We start from the raw sequence: 17494 nt of genomic DNA, 5'->3' as shown, positions 1-17494 counted from the left end.
AAAAATTGCCATTTTATTCTCTAGGGTCTCCTCTGCTAAAATATCTCTCTCTCTCCTCTCTCTCTCTCTCTCTATATATATATATATATATATAAAAATATATATATATATATATATATATAATGTTTGGGGGTTCTAAGTAATTTTCTAGCAAAAAATACTGATTTTAACTTCAAAGCAACAAGTGTCAGAAAATGGCTTAGGCAGGAGGTGATTACTAATGAAAAGCAGTGGCATATGTAAATGATCCAAAAGAATCTCGGCACCACACCCACTGGGAACCGATGTAAATGCCCCCCCCCTAAGTGGGGTTGCTGGAAGGAGGAGGTCACAGCGACCTCAAACTTTTCTTTTTACCTGGGATTTGGAAAATGTGTGCTACCATCCAGGGCTGCTGTTAGAAATCACAGGGCACCATACAGCCTACCTGACAGGCTCCCCCCCATCTCCATCCGAAAGTGACTGAGGACATTGATTTATCAGGCCCTTTCTCTGTAGCCTCAGCTGCACAGATGAATGAATAGGAAGCGCTATGAGGATTCCTGCTCATTCACAAACTGAAGCATTGTAAACACAGTTAGTCATGCTTCACTGATCAATGGACACAGGAGTACCGGAGTAGTTGGTACAGATCACTCACTGTGCTCATTCAGGAAAGGGAGGGGACAGTAAATTACATATGTACTGGCCCTCTCCCCCCCCCTCCATCTTGAAACATCCCCCCGTGTGCCCGCAGCAGCTGCTGACGGCAGAGGAGAGGAGGGAATCTGGCAGCTCTGCGGGGGAAAGGGGCACACGGGGGCCTAGGCAGCAGATAGAAGGAGCGCATGTGCTGGAACCAAACCCCTTGCAGTGCAGCCAGAGGGAGAGGAGGAGAAGCTGGCATTTGCAAAAAGACAATACAGCCAGACCTACTGGTCAACAGGTGCCCCGGCTCCCCCTTTTGAAATGATGGAGCCCAGGCCTAGTACAGGAAGGCTGGCCATACTGCCTTATCAGCAGCCCTGCTACCAAATGAAGCTTTTCACACAGGTATTTTTTTATTGCCAGAATCTGTTCCAGTAAAACTAATGGGTCAAATTCTAAAATGTACACTTGAAGTTTATCTAAACCTGAAAAATAAAATGTAATATATTGCAGCTTACCAGTCCTTAGATGTGGTGACTGCATTTGTTTTCTTTTTTTTCTGGCTTTTTTCCCTTTATTTTTACCTTGATAACGTTGTTTGAGATTTCAGTGTTGGCAAGTATTTTTCTTTACTTGCAAAAAATGTTCTTAGACTGGAAAAACCAACACGGCCATGTCATCTAAGGAGTTATAAGCTGCAACATATTAACTTTTTACATTCTTGTGTTTTTAGATTTACTTTCATTTCTGCAACATGCCATACCACCGAATATAAAATCCTATTATGCCATTACCCCAAGTGAACCCTATCTCACTGTATGTGATCCCTGCACTGAATTTCCTGAGAATCTCATGTACTCTGATGTGGTTTTTAGAATCGATAATCCTTATATTTAGGTCAGTTACTGCTTGGTTGACTACAGGATCATCACCGCTCTATCTGTTTAGCGCCAGTGTGACCCTGAATGACTTTTTCTTTAAAATGACACTATGAAGCATAGCTTGCAAACTCCCTGAATTGTTTTTCAACCTCGTGTAACAAAATTGTTCTTACTTTGGGCAATTTTTTGATTTTTTTTAAATTTTTTTATCTTGGCTGGGGACATCAATGTGTTTGTTCTTCTGCTAGTCTTGGTTGGCAGGGCAGAAAACATATAGGTTTGTATTTACCATAATGGCACATATGATCAGGGGGCAGAATAAGAAAAGTGTGATCCTTTTTGTTTTTTGTTTTTTTACCAGAAGCTATACCTCTGCTATTTTAAACTGTAGATAAGTAAAGGAGAAGTACAGCCAAAGCTCATTTGGCTTGTCTTCTGTGGATCACAGGAGTGCAGTTCGCTTTGCACTCCTCTGACCCATTTTGCACTCCTCTGACCCATTTTCAGCAGATAGCGGGCTGAAGTCTGCTGACATCACAGAGCCGTCACCATGGAGTCGCGATCCGCCCACATGCCAGGACCGGCACCCAGCTCAGCCTCTCAGTGGGCCGCTGAGAGCCTGAGCCGGCCGCTCCCGTCCCCTCCACAGCCCAGCGCTCCAGTGAGCGAGGAGGGGGGCAGTGTAGAGAGCGGTGACTGACAGTCAGCAGCTCTCTGCCCGGGGAGCTGTGAGAATCGAGCGATCGGAGATATTACATCGCTCGGTTCTCAGTGTCAGAGCCGGTGGGGGGCATATGCACCATCCACCTAAGTAGGTTTGATTCTTAAAAAAAAAAAAAAGCAAGTCCATACTTCTCTTTTAACCACTTAAGCCCCGGAGGATTTGGCTGCTCAAAGACCAGGGCCTATTTTGCGACTCGGCACTGCGTGACTTTAACGGACAATTGCGCGGTCGTGCGGCGCTGTACCCAAATGAAATTGATGTCCTTTTTTTCCCACAAACAGAGCTTTCTTTTGCTGGTATTTGATCACCTGTGCGATTTTTACTTTTTGCGCTATAAACAAAAAAAGAGCGACAATTTTGAAAAAAAATAACAATATTTTTCACATTTTTTTATATGAAATTCTCAAAAAAAATGTAAAAATCTAAATTTTTTAACATTTTAGGCCAATTTGTATTCTGCTACATATTTTTGGTAAAACAAATTGCAATAAGCGTATTTTGATTGGTTTGCGCAAAAGTTATTGCGTTTACTAACTATGGGAAAGATTTCTGTCATTTTTATTGTTTTTTTTTTAACTAGTAATGGCGGCGATCTGAGATTTTTTTTTGCGGTACTGCGACATTGCAGCGGACAGATCGGACCCTTGACTGACATTTTTGACACTTTTGGGGGGACCAGTGACATTACTACAGTAATCAGTGCTAAAAATATGCACTGTTACTGTAAAAATGACACTGGCAGTGAAGGGGTTAACTTTATTGATGATCAGTGGGTTAAATGTATCCCTAGGGGCGTGATTCTAACTGTGGGGGGGCGTGGCTTGTGATGTAACCACAGAGACATACAATCCTACATAGCAAGATCGTATAGTCTCTGCAGTTACATCAGGGAGAATGACGGAGGGCTGTGTTTACATCAGCCGTCTGCCTTTCTCCCTCTCCAGCGGGAGATCGCGAGTCACCGGCGGCTCCGATGTCCGGGGATGTCAGGGAACGAGCCGGTACGTCGCTTTGCCCAGGAGGGGCTGACCGCCGCAGTATATAGTCGTGCGACGGTCAGCAAGTGGTTAAAGTGGTAGTAAGCTCTGTTACACCACCACTTATACCTACAGGTAAGCCTATAATAAGGCATATCTGTAGGTACTGGTAATATCTCCTAAACTGTTTGGGAGATATTCACACTCTATACAGCCAGGGACATACCCGTGCCCAACCTTCAGAAACCCTGCTGTGACGTCATTGCGCCCCTGGCCACTCATGTAACTGGAGGACGCAAACCTGGAAGGAAGACCAGGGGAAGATGTCAGCCCTCTCAGCGGGTGCTCAGTGCGATGCTGGAGGGCTTTGTTTGCGATGCATACTAGTACATTATGACATTGCCCTGCTGGGGAAGTTTTTTTTTTTTTAACTGCAGTTTTCTACCGCATTAAAGTGCTAGTAGACCCTTACATACTGTATACCCAGTGCAGTGACTGGTCTCAGGTGATACACAGAGATTAATCACATTTTCCTTCATAACTTGCACCTCACTATCTGCAGTCTTCTCTTCTCTACATCTGTTTAAAGTGCAGAATTTTAAAGCTTGCCTGAGGGTTCAGAAAAAAGGGGGCGGAGAGCTGAAGTCACACTCTGTGGAGCTCAGTGAGGAGATCTCTAAGAGCTGATTGGAGGGAAGGGACACACCTCTCCTCACACAGCTGACAGGAACAGTGCTGAAACTGTTAGTCTGCTGGAGGTCTCTCCCATGTCACCATTTTTCTCTGAGGCTCGGTTCACACTATGGCGACACGACTCCTTACTACTTCGGGGGCGACTTGTGCATTACCATGCACCACGACTTCGGAGCGACTTGCAGGGACTTCACATAATGGAAGTCTATGCAAGTCGCTCCGAGGTCGCCCCGAAGTAGTACAGGACCCTTTTTCTAAGTCAGAGCGACTTGTGTCGCTCCTATTAGAACGGGTCCTGTAGGGGTCAATGGACCGCGAGGGAGCGCGACTTGTCAGGCTGACAAGTCACCTGACAAGTCGCGCTAGTGTGGACCAGCTCTTAGTGTCAGGAAAAATTGTCAGAAGTGATTCATGCTGATAGCAGAGCAAGGGGGCAACAGAGAGAAATTACATTTAGTGTTCCTAATTGAGACAAGCACACACTATAGAACAGTGGTCTCCAAACTGTGGCCCGGGGGCCACATGTGTCCCTTTGCTTGCCTTTATCTGGTCCTTGTGGCACTATTTCACCCACTGACTGCAATGATGGGGCGCCATTCCCCCTGCTGACACCATCAATGGGGCTCTCTTCTTCCACTTGATACCTACAATAGGGGACTATTCCTCCCAATAAAACTAATGATGGGGTACTGATGCCAGGACATTTACTCCCACTGGCCACAGTCTGGCCCCCCTAAAGCCTGAAGGACAGTAAACCGGCCCTTTGCTTATAACGTTTGCTATAGAGGGAAATGATTAGTTCATATTTCATGTCTGAGTTTTACAACCACTTTAAAAAATATGAAAAGGTACTGTGCCCCATTGCAGATACTTGTACCTGTACATTCCTGGCTCGGGGCTGGCTCGCTAGTTCATTTTCCATCACCTAGAATTCAATTCTAGTAAGAAGAAAGGCAGCCACACTCCAAAATGTTATATGGATTTTACCATTTTTTCAATAAAGTCTAAGGCTTTTTTATTTATGTGGGATGGGGGCTGGTAAAGGAAGAGAAAAAGATTTACTATTGGATCAAAAAGGCTGTAATAAGTTATTATGCTAAGAAGTGATTTGGCTCCTATGCACACCTTCCCTATTTAATCCCTTGACCTTCGGAAGATTTACTCCCCTTCGTGACCAGGCCATTTTTTGCTATACAGCACTGCGTTACTTTCATGGACAATTTCGCGGTCATGCAACGCTGTACCCAAATAAAATAAATGTCATTTTTTTTCCCCAGAAATAGAGCTTTCTTTTGGTGGTATTTGATCACCTCTGCGTTTTTTTATTTTTGCACTATAAACCAAAAAAGAGCGACAATTTTGAAAAAAAAAAAAAATTTTTTTCCCTTCTGCTGTGAAACATATCCAATAAAAAAAATTTAAATCGAATTTCTTAAATTTAGGCCAATAAGTATTCTACTACATATTTTTGGTAAAAGTGTATATTGATTGAAAAGTTATAGCATCTACAAACTATGACACATATACTGGAATTTATTTTTTATACTAGTAATGGCGGCGATCAGCAACTTGTATTGGGACTGCGATACTGCGACGGACAGTCAGGACACTGACTGTCACTTTTGACACTTTGTAGGAACCAGTGACCCTAATACAGTGATCAGTGCTAAAAATATGTCACTGTACCTCTGACATTGGCTGGGAAGGGGTTAAACATCTAGGGCAACCAAAGGGTTTACTGTGGGCCTAACAAGTGTTTTGTGTACACAGTGTGCTGACTTTACTAAGGGATGTGCTTTGCAGGGAAACAAAAACTGGAACATCCCCGCTGACAGGACAGAGCTCTGCAATGTTTACATATGCAGAGCTCTGTCCTGTGTCTCTCCTCACCGATCAGCGGGTGACGGCAGGCATCCAATGGTCAGCACCCGCTGATCGGCTCCTACTGTGTCTAATTACATCATAAGCGGCGCGCCCGCTACCCGGCAGTGCAGAATCACGTATATACAGTATCTCACAAAAGTGATTACACCCCCCCCCCCCCGCATTTTTGTAAATATTTTATTATATCTTTTCATGTGACAACACTGAAGAAATGACACTTTGCTACAATGTAGAGTAGTGAGTGTACAGCTTGTATAACAGTGTAAATTTGCTGTCCCCTTAAAATAAGTCCACACACAGCCATTAATGTCTAAACCGCTGGCAACAAAAGTGAGTACACCCCTAAGTGAAAATGTCCAAATCGGGCCCAAAGTGTCAATATTTTGTGTGTCCACCATTATTTTCCACTACTGCCTTAACCCTCTTGGGCATGGAGTTCACCAGAGCTTCACAGGTTGCCACTGGAGTCCTCTTCCACTCCTCCATGACAACATCACATGGATGTTAGAGACCTTGCGCTCTTCCACCTTCCGTTTGAGGATGCTCCACAGATGCTCAATAGGGTTTAGGTCTAGAGACATGCTTAGCTAGTCCATCACCTTTACCCCTTCTTTAGCAAGGCACTGGTCTTCTTGGAGGTGTGTTTGGAGCATTTTGGAATGCTGCCCTGTGGCCCAGTCTTCAAAGGGAGGGGATCATGCTCTGCTTCAGTATGTCACAGTACATGTTGGCATTCATGGTTCCCTCAATGAACTGTAGCTCCCCAGTGCCGGCAGCCCCAGACCATGACACTCCCACCAGCATGCTTGACTCTAGGTAGGACACACTTGTCTTTGTACTCCTCCCCTGGTTGCCGCCACACACGCTTGACACCATCTGAACCAAATAAGTTTATCTTGGTCTCATCAGACCACAGGACACGGTTCCAGTAATCCATGTTCTTAGTCTGCTTTTGTTCAGCAAACTGTTTGCGGGCTTTCTTGTGCATCATCTTTAGAAGAGGCTTCCTTCTGGGACAACAGCCATGCAGACCAATTTGATGCAGTGTGCAGCGTATGGTTTTAGCACTGACAGCCTGACCCCCCCCACCCCTTCAACCTCTGCAGCAATGCTGGCAGCGCTCATACGTCTATTTCCCAAAGACAACCTCTAGATATGATGCTGAGCAAGTGCACTCAACTCCTTTGGTCGACCATGGGGAGGTCTGTTCTAAGTGGAACCTGTCCTGTTAAACTGCTGTATGGTCTTGGCCACCGTGCTGCAGCTCAGTTTCAGGGTCTTGGCAACCTTCTTATAGCCTAGGCCATTTTTATGTAGAGCAACAGTTCTTTTTTTCAGATCCTCAGAGAGTTCTTTGCCATGAGGTGCCATGTTGAACTTCCAGTGACCAGTATGAGAAAGAGAGAGCGATAACACTAAATTCAACACACCTGATCCCCATTCACACCTGAGACCTTGTAACACTAACAAGTCATATGACACCGGGGAGAGAAAATGGCTAATTGGGCCCAATTTGGACATTTCCACTTAGGGGTGTACTCACTTTTGTTGCCAGCGGTTTAGACATTAATTGGCTGTGTGTTGAGTTGTTTTGAGGGGACAGCAAATTTACACTGTTATACAAGCTGTACACTCACTACTTTACATTGTAGCAAAGTGTCATTTCTTCAGTGTTGTCACATGAAAAGATATAATAAAATATTTACAAACATGTGAGGGGTGTACTCACTTTTGTGAGATACTGTATATGTGATTCTGCACAGAACATCCGCCCTGTAGCAGTAAATCTGCTATAGGGCGGTTGGTAAGTGGTTAAAATTCACGGGTTGTAAACCAAACACAATGCACGTGTCATAAGAAGCAATGTTATTCATTGAAACTGCTCAGATCTCTGCGGTTCTTTGCGCTGCAGGTTTAAAAAAAAACAAGGCATGTCCAATTTCTGTGCATTTTCATGCGCTGTGATGGGCGATAGAGTAATGAAAACATGCATAAATGCATTCAACGCATATTAAAGACGCACTAAAAAGCTGACAAAAGCATACACAGATATATGTGACCTTGGCCTTAACTGCACATAAAGTGTATTTACAGAGGATGTTTATTTTTAGATGTGACTGCTTCCAGCACATATCATTACTGTGTGATATTTTGTATTCAGTTTTGAACAAACCTGATACATTTTATATACAGTGCCTTGCGAAAGTATTCGGCCCCCTTGAACTTTGCGACCTTTTGCCACATTTCAGGCTTCAAACATAAAGATATAAAACTGTAATTTTTTGTGAAGAATCAACAACAAGTAAGACACAATCATGAAGTGGAATGAAATTTATTGGATATTTCAAACTTTGTTAACAAATAAAAAACTGAAAAATTGGGCGTGCAAAATTATTCAGCCCCCTTAAGTTAATTCTTTGTAGCGCCACCTTTTGCTGAGATTACAGCTGTAAGTCGCTTGGGGTATGTCTCTATCAGTTTTGCACATCGAGAGACTGAAATTTTTGCCCATTCCTCCTTGCAAAACAGCTCGAGCTCAGTGAGGTTGGATGGAGAGCGTTTGTGAACAGCAGTTTTCAGTTCTTTCCACAGATTCTCGATTGGATTCAGGTCTGGACTTTGACTTGGCCATTCTAACACCTGGATATGTTTATTTGTGAACCATTCCATTGTAGAGTTTGCTTCATGTTTTGGATCATTGTCTTGTTGGAAGACAAATCTCTGTCCCAGTCTCAGGTCTTTTGCAGACTCCATCAGGTTTTCTTCCAGAATGGTCCTGTATTTGACTCCATCCATCTTACCATCAATTTTAACCATCTTCCCTGTCCCTGCTGAAGAAAAGCAGGCCCAAACCATGATGCTGCCACCACCATGTTTGACAGTGGGGATGGTGTTCATCCAGAGTGATCATGGGCCTCTTGGCTGCATCTCTGATGTATGAGCTGAAAGTTTAGAGGGACGGCCAGGTCTTCGTAGATGTGCAGTGGTCTGATACTCCTTCCATTTCAATATTATCGCTTGCACAGTGCTCCTTGGCATGTTTAAAGCTTTGGAAATCTTTTTGTATTCAAATCCGGCTTTAAACTTCTCCACAACAGTATCTTGGACCTGCCTGGTGTGTTCCTTGTTCTTCATGATGCTCTCTGCGCTTTAAACGGACCTCTGAGACTATCACAGTGCAGGTACATTTATACGGAGACTTGATTACACACAGGTGGATTCTATTTATCATCATTAGTCATTTAGGTCAACATTGGATCATTCAGAGATCCTCACTGAACTTCTGGAGAGAGTTTGCTGCACTGAAAGTAAAGGGGCTGAATAATTTTGCACGCCCAATTTTTCAGTTTTTTATTTGTTAACAAAGTTTGAAATATCCAATACATTTTTTCGTTCCACTTCATGATTGTGTCCCACTTGTTGTTGATTCTTCACAAAAAATTACAGTTTTATATCTTTATTTTTGAAGCCTGAAATGTGGCAAAAGGTCGCAAAGTTCAAGGGGGCCGAATACTTTCACAAGGCACTGTATCTGTGATAGTTTGAAAGAGCAAACGTTGGATGGAAATGCAAAATTTGTGAGCTTCAATAATAGGACTTCCGCTGAGGTAGGGTTCCTGGTCTGTAAAGATGGAAAGCCACCAGGGGAGACCATGCCAACATTGCCAACCTCCCAGGATTACATAAGAAAAAGAGAAACCCCCAAGCAGGCTGTGGGATTTCAAAGGCAACTTTCTACTAGATCACAAAATTGCATAAAAGCATTAATTTTTTTACATCTTTTAAAATAGTATATATGACAATGGTAAGAATTTAAAATTCTGATAAAAAAGCATAATGGCTGAATATAGGATATGGAAACGTTTACTAAATAGAACCATATCTCCTTTTCGTTCCACCGCGTTTCAGGAAGAGTTCAATACTTTCACCAGGGGTAATGTAGAGGAGGGAAGATACAATTGTTTCATCCGCAAAAAGAAAAATTTGGTACAGCCGTTTGCATAATAAAAGTCAAGTTTTGCCACAAGGTGGAGGCAGTCCACCAGCCCCTGGGGACAGGGTCCAAAATAACCCTCACTGAGGTTCCACAACAAGGTCAGCCTCATATGAGATGTGGGGACACGAAAGGCTATAAACTAAGGGCCCTTTCACACGGGCGCTCCATATGTCCGCAAATCATCCTATTTTTTTGCGGATGATTTGCGGACATAATGTAAGTCAATGGCATTGCGGATGTCAGCGGAATACCATCCGCTGACATCCGATTTTCTTCCTTTCAGTTCTGTTCCGTTTTTTGGAACGGAACAGAACCCTATTTTTCCTCCGTTCAAAAAACGGAAAGGAAGGAAAATCGGATGTCAGCGGTGTCATCCGCTGACATCCGCAATGCCCATAAACTTACATTATGTCCGCATATCATCCGCAAACGGATGGGATGATATGCGGGCATACGGAGCGGATGACACAAATGACATCCGCTCCGTGAAAAAAAAAAAAAAAAAAAAGTCCCGCAGCGGACAAAAACAGTGGAGCGGCCGTGTGAAAGAGCCCTTATATGGAGGAGGCAGCTCCTTCCAATAGAGGATAAAAGTGCTGGTCTGCAAAAGAGAGACTTCAAAGGACACAACATTTTTACCATCCTTATACAAAAGGCATGCATAGGTTTTTGTTGTACATATTTATGACTGTATATACTGTACGTTGAGTATTTATATATTATCAGTCCAGGTATCCAATGTTTCTTTTCTAATTTGTTGCATGTAGTATTTAACATCCAGGCCTTCTCCAGGGACATCACTGCTGCCGCTATACCTTGGAATGAGCCTTGCAGAGTGGTAAGTTAATGGTTTCTGTTGTCACAGCTCCTGGTGAGTGACATAAATAGCTGCAGGTGCTAAGTTCTTCATCATTCTGTGTGTTCATGCTGAATCCCCCAGGGCTTGTCATATACTATAGTAGTCACATCTTTTCCTTCAGGGATGTGATAAATATAAATAGCATTTCTGGATGCTGAGCAATACAGTCTCAAAGTGGTCCAAGCTCCCTTAGTGATGCAAGTAAGTATTTTCCATGGAAGTCCCCAGCAACACCACAATAAGATTGTCTCTGTACACCTCTCTAGACTGTATCTAAAGCCATTTTTGAAGGGTTGGCAAGTCCATCGGTTTTTTGTTTTGTTTTGCTGTGTGCCCTCTGGAAAGATTCACTCTCTCTGTTACAATTATTTTTATTGTGGTCAATAAAGAGGTATTACAAATATACAGTATGTCTCTTGGTCTTACATTTATGTGCCATTGGTATGCAAAACATAAGTAACAAGTAACTCACAAATGTGTAATACAGTATCTCACAAAAGTGAGTACACCCCTCACATTTTTGTACATATTTGATATCTTTTCATGTGACAACACTGAAGAAATTACACTTTGCTACAATGTAAAGTAGTGAGTGTACAGCTTGTATAACAGTAGCCCGTGATGCTCGTCTTTGATGCCGACTTTGAAAAAGGAGATCGCGCTGGTTTCCCATCACAGTGCGCACGCTCGGAAACGCGTCAGTCATTACGCCGGAAGATCCTGTGAACGAGCATCACGGCCACCGTGCGGCCCAAGCCTCCATCTCACTGCTATGACACCCTCCACTTCCTGCTGGACAGGAAGAGGAAGAGAGGAGATGATTACAGACCCACAGTGATGACTCCAAGCCCCAGCCTCCACACGGACACCGGAAGGACCCATCTTGTCTGCTTATACTTACCTTGATGTAAGTTTTTATTACTTGTTTGCCATATTAAATCGCAGTCTTAACTCAGAGGCGCCTATTTTCTCTTTTGTTTATTGATGTCTAAATCGCTGGCAACAAAAGCGAGTACACCCCTAGGTGAAAATGTCCAAATTGGGCCCAGTTAGCCATTTTGCCTCTCCGGTGTCATGTGACTCATTAGTGTTACAAGGTCTCATGTGTGAATGGGGACCAGGTGTGTTAAATTTGGTGTTATCGCTCTCAGTCTCGCATACTGGTCACTGGAAGTTTAACATGGCACCTCATGGCAAAGAACTCTCTGAGGATCTGAAAAAAAGAATTGTTGCTCTACATAAAGATGGCCTACGCTATAAGAAGATTGCCAAGACCCTGAAACTGAGCTGCAGCACAGTGGCCAAGACCATACACTGGTTCAACACAACAGGTTCCAACTCAGAAGTTGAGTGCACGTGCTCACCGTCATATCCAGAGATTGTCTTTGGGAAATAGATGTATAAGTGCTGCCAGCTTTGCTGTAGAGGTTGAAGGGGTGGGGGGTCAGCCTGTCAGTGCTCAGACCATACGCCACACACTGCATCAAAGCAGCAAACAGTTTGCTGAAGACAAGCAGACTAAGGACATGGATTACTGGAACCATGTCCTGTGGTCTGATGAGACCAAGATAAACTTATTTGGTTCAGATGGTGTCAAGTGTGTGTGGCGGCAACCAGGTGAGGAGTACAAAGACAAGTGTGTCTTGCCTACAGTCAAGCATGGTGGTGGGATTGTCATGGTCTGGGGCTGCATGAGTGCTGCCGGCACTGGGGAGCTACAGTTCATTGAGGGAACCATGAATGCCAACATGTACTGTGACATATTAAAGCAGAGTATGATCCCCTCCCTTCAGGGACTGGGCCACAGGGTAGTATTCCAACATGATAAAAACCCCAAACACACCTCCAAGACTACCACTGGCTTGCTAAATGGAGTGACCAAGCATGTCTCCAGACCTAAACCCTATTGAGCATCTGTGCGGCATCCTTAAATGGAAGGTGGAGGAGTGCAAGGTCTCTAACATCCACCAGCTCTGTGATGTCATCATGGAGGAGTGGAAGAGGACTCCATTGGCAACCTGTGAAGCTCTGGTGAACTCCATGCCCAAGAGGGTTAAGGCAGTGCTGGAAAATAATGGTGGCCACACAAAATATTGACAATTTGGGCCCAATTTGTACATTTTCACTTAGGGGTGTACTCACTTCTGTTGCCAGCGGTTTAGACATTAATGGCTGTGTGTTGAGTTATTTTGAGGGGACAGCAAATTTACACTGTTAGAGCCGGTTCACACTACCGCGACCAGAAAGTCGCCCCATGAAGGAGCGACTTTTTAGTGTGACTTTGAGACTCCATTCACACTAGCACGACTTGTCAGGCGACTTGTGTGCCCTCAAGTCGCCCCAAGTCGCTTGTCATAACAAATTCAATGTAAATGAATGAGAGCCATCTTAATATGCACTACTGAAGTCGCTCCGACTTCAGAAAAGGGTCCTGTACTACTTTGAGGCGACTTGTATCCGACTTGTACCAATAGACTTCAATGGGAGTCGCCTTCAAGTTGGATCCTTATCTTTTGTCAAGCGACTGTGATACGACTTTCCAGGAAGAAGAAGGAAAATTAGCCAGGCATTCCCCACATTGCAGCCATGCCTACAGTTCCTATATACCATTATCTCTGCCTGGTCTGTGTGAGTGGCACTGGTGGACACAGATAAGTGGCACTGGTGGACACTGATTCGTGGCACTGATACGTGGCACTGGTGGACACTGATTCGTGGCACTGGTGGACACTGATTCGTGGCACTGATACGTGGCACTGGTGGACACTGATTCGTGGCACTGATATGTGGCACTGGTGGACACTGATTCGTGGCACTGATACGTGGCACTGGTGGACACTGATTCATGGCACTGATACGTGGCACTGGTGGGCAGTGGCACTGGTGGACACTTATACGTGGCACTGGTGGGCAGTGGCACTGGTGGACACATACGTGTCACTGGTGGACACTGATACGTGGCACTGGTGGGTAGTGGCACTGGTGGACACATATGTGGCACTGGTGGGCAGTGGCACTGGTGGACACTGATACGTGGCACTGGTGGGCAGTGGCACTGGTGGACACATACGTGGCACTGGTGGGCAGTGGCACTGGTGGACACTGATACGTGGCACTGGTGGGCAGTGGCACTGGTGGACACATACGTGGCACTGGTGGGCAGTGGCACTGGTGGACACATACGTGGCACTGGTGGGCAGTGGCACTGGTGGACACTGATACGTGGCACTGGTGGGCAGTGGCACTGGTGGACACATACGTGGCACTGGTGGGCAGTGGCACTGGTGGACACTGATACGTGCCACTGGTGGGCAGTGGCACTGGTGGACACATACGTGGCACTGGTGGGCTTGTGCACTACTTTGAAGAGACTTAAATGATAGGCGACTTTGTCTGTGGGGAATGCCTGGCTAATCTTTTTCTTCTTCCTGGAAAGTCTGATAACAAGTTGCTTGAAAATAGATAAGGATCCGACTTAGAGGCGACTCCCATTGAAGTCTATGTGCACAAGTCGGATAGAGGTCGCCTTGAAGTAGTACAGGAACCTTTTCTGAAGTCGGAGCGACTTACTTCTGTAGTGCATAGATGGCTCTCATTCATTTACATTGAATTTGTGATGACAAGAGACTTGGGGCGACTTGAGGGCACACAAGGTGTGTCCCAAGTTGGAGTAGTGTGAACCGGGTCTTATACAAGCTGTACACTCACTACTTTACATTGTAGCAAAGTGTCATTTCTTTAGTGTTGTCACATAAAAAGATATAATAAAATATTTACAAAAATGTGAGGGGTGTACTCACTTTTGTGAGATATTGTATATAAATACACGGAAGACCATTGAGTGGATCTAAATTACAAAAAACAGGATCTGTGTATCAAAGATTTGTCCACTTATGTGGAGATACAAAATCAGGTACAAAAAGGCCCTTTAACAGGTATATTGTCAAAGACTAGGACCATTATCTGAAGCAAACGGTTCTGTTTTGTTCCAGCTATACTAACCTTTGACCACTCATAGGTAAACATTCGCTCTCTGTATTTGTCACATGACCATTGTCATTGGGACTGAAAATGATGGCTAAATCCCAAAATATTAGTTGCCACTGAAACAAGATTTGAGAGTAAATCTTCCAAAAGAGACACTTGTTACAGTGACTTTGGAGAGAATTCATTTAACTTCCTGATGTGTCTATAGGACAGGAAGTGAAGGAAATCTCCCCAATAGGCCACAGATGGAACAAAAAAAACAGTTTTAACTTACTTTATATTTCTTTCATTAGATCAAATTAATACACTAGTAAATTTGATATTTTGTTTTGGCAGAATTCCAACACCATAAATGGTGTACTGAGGTGACAGGGATTTATGGTCTGATTAACAACTTGCTGTTCAGCCATTGTACATAAATGGCCGGATGGTGCAGTGAAGTGGGTGAGAGGCCATCTTAACCACTTCAATACTGGGCACTTTCACCCCCATCCTGCCCAGGCCAATTTTCAGCCGTCAGCGCTGTCACATTTTGAATGACAATTGCGCGGTCATGCTACACTGTACCCATATGAAATTTGTATCATTTTTTTTCACACAAATAGAGCTTTCTTTTGGTGGTATTTAATCACCGCTGGATTTTTTATTTCTTACAAAAAGAAAAAAGACAGAAAATTTTGAAAAAAAATAAAAGTTTTTCTTATTTTCTGTGAGTAAATTTTTAAAATAAATAATTATAATAAATAATTTTTCTCCTTCACTGATTTGCGCTAATGAGGCGGCACTGATGGGCACTGATAGGCGGCACTGATGGGCACTAATGAGGTGGCACTGATGAGGAGGTACTAATATGCTGCACTGATAGGCGGCACTGATGGGCACTGACGGGCGGCACTGATGGACACCATCAGTGCCCACAATCAGTGGCCATAGTGCTGCCAGTCAGTGCCCATCAGTGCCTAGATGAGCAGGCACTGACGGGCAGCACTATGGGCACTGATGGTGGGCACTGATTGGCACTCTATTTCACTTTTCTGTAATCAGGGCACTGATGATCAGTGCCCTGATTACCTGTCCTGGCCTGCCCTGTGGGGAGGAGCCGCTGATTGGCTCTCCTCACCACACACTCTGACAGTGTGAGGCGAGGAGAGCCGATAAACATTTACATTGGACACAGCCGATCACATGGGTAAAGAGTCATGTCATTGACTCTTTACCAAGATCGGGGTCACGCCGTGTCCTAGCAACACGGTGCGGCCACACTCGCTGCTCTGCGCGCCCCAGAGAAGCTGTTCTGGTGCGCTGTCATATGACAGCGTCCCAGAACAATAGATGCACAGCTCCGCCTTCATTTGACGGTGGGCGGGTAGCAAATGGTTAAGAAGGCCTCCCCTTGTAGATGCTCATGTTTGCCCTCTAGTCTATTAGAGTGACTCTGTACCAAGTGATCACTGTGACCAATCATAGTGATCACACAATATTTATGCTGTTAGTAGCTGCTTTTACTTTTATCTCACAACTATCACTGTGCAAGATGGAAAGAAAGCTCTTAATGACAGCCGGTCTTCCGTGAAAAAACCATACCCGTGAGAAAACCATACCCTCGTCACTTCCGGTGCACCTACGGAGGGTATGGATTTCTCACGGTAGTTAAACTTGCGGCGCTTACATTAAAACAGCTCCTATGCAACATAAATCATCTCCGCTCTTCCCCCTCTCACTTCCCTCATCTCCGGTAATAAATATAAAAGCGGATCACGGAGCCGCGATCGCCGTCATTTACATCTCATACACCCGCCGCCGCTTTTATATTTATTACCGGAGATGAGGGAAGTGACATCGATAGCAGAGGAGATGATTTATGTTGCAGCCGAAGTGTTTTAATGTACCCGCCGCAAGTATAACATTAGACACAGTGCCGTGATAATTTCATGCCCACCGAGCATGCGCACTTGTCTAATCCTTTCATGTTCAATTAGGTATCCGGGGCTCTGAGCATGCGCACTGCTGCGCTGCTCAGCTGTTTCAGACCGGAAGTGACGAGGGTATGGTTTCTTCACGGGGTATGGTTTTTTAACGTTACACCGGCACGCTGTGGAAAAAAAAATTAACCAGTACCAGAATTATTTAAAATAATTATTGTGTGTATTGTTATTAAAATGCTGCTGTTATAAAATGATTGTATATGCTGTGACCATATCATCTCACATAAGGGTGGCTTTCACACTGCTCCACTGAAAAAACTTGTGAAAACGCAAATGCCTTTTTGGCGAATTCTGATGCGTTTATGGGTCATTTTAGCTGATCGTCGGCCGAACGATTGGCCGTCTTTTGTCCAGGGCTGTCGTGTCTGTTGAAAACTGCAAAAGACTGCACACGAATTTTGTCGGCCAACAACAGCCGACTGCAGAAGTGATGTCATGTGATGGTTAACTTTCCTTGTCTTTTTTCTTTTCTGAGCATGCCCAGTCTTGCTAATCTGCTGTCTGTCGGCCGAAATCTGTACTGACTGGCGAACAATCGGTCGTTCTGGTGTTGGCCAACAAAAACTTTAATGCCTGCACGACAGATTCTGTTCGGCCGAAAATATGCTGTCGGCTGTCGGAAGCATCATTCTAACAAGCCTACAATCGGCTGATCGGTCGTCAGACGAATATTTACGGCGGACAATCGGTACGTGTCCTCACAAATGTGCTTCTAGAAGAATGGTCAAACATTCCCATAGACACTCCTAAACTTTGCACCCCCCACCCCAAAGCACCTTGTCCCTATGTTGAAGAGGACAAGGGCCTCTTCTCGACAACCCTGGGTGGTGGTTGTGGGGGTCTGCGGGCTTATCGGAATCAAGGGAGCCCCCCAGATCCC

General features: G+C 44.5%; 1 protein-coding gene across 1 annotated transcript in view; it reads left to right on the top strand.

Moving 5' to 3' along the window:
• The first annotated feature begins 9315 nt into the window (after positions 1-9315).
• SNPH (syntaphilin) overlaps positions 9316-17494 on the top strand; it is a 49968-nt gene continuing 41789 nt past the window's right edge. Inside the window, exon 1 of the mRNA XM_082272981.1 lies at positions 9316-9394. The gene's annotated coding sequence lies outside the window, so the exon portion shown is untranslated. The remainder of the gene's footprint in view (positions 9395-17494) is intronic.

The sequence above is a fragment of the Pelophylax lessonae genome (assembly GCF_965119305.1).
Source record: "Pelophylax lessonae genome assembly, chromosome: 11".
Taxonomy (NCBI): Eukaryota; Metazoa; Chordata; class Amphibia; order Anura; family Ranidae; genus Pelophylax; species Pelophylax lessonae.
Note: the sequence above shows the minus strand (reverse complement) of the source record. Positions and strands in the feature narration are given on the sequence as shown.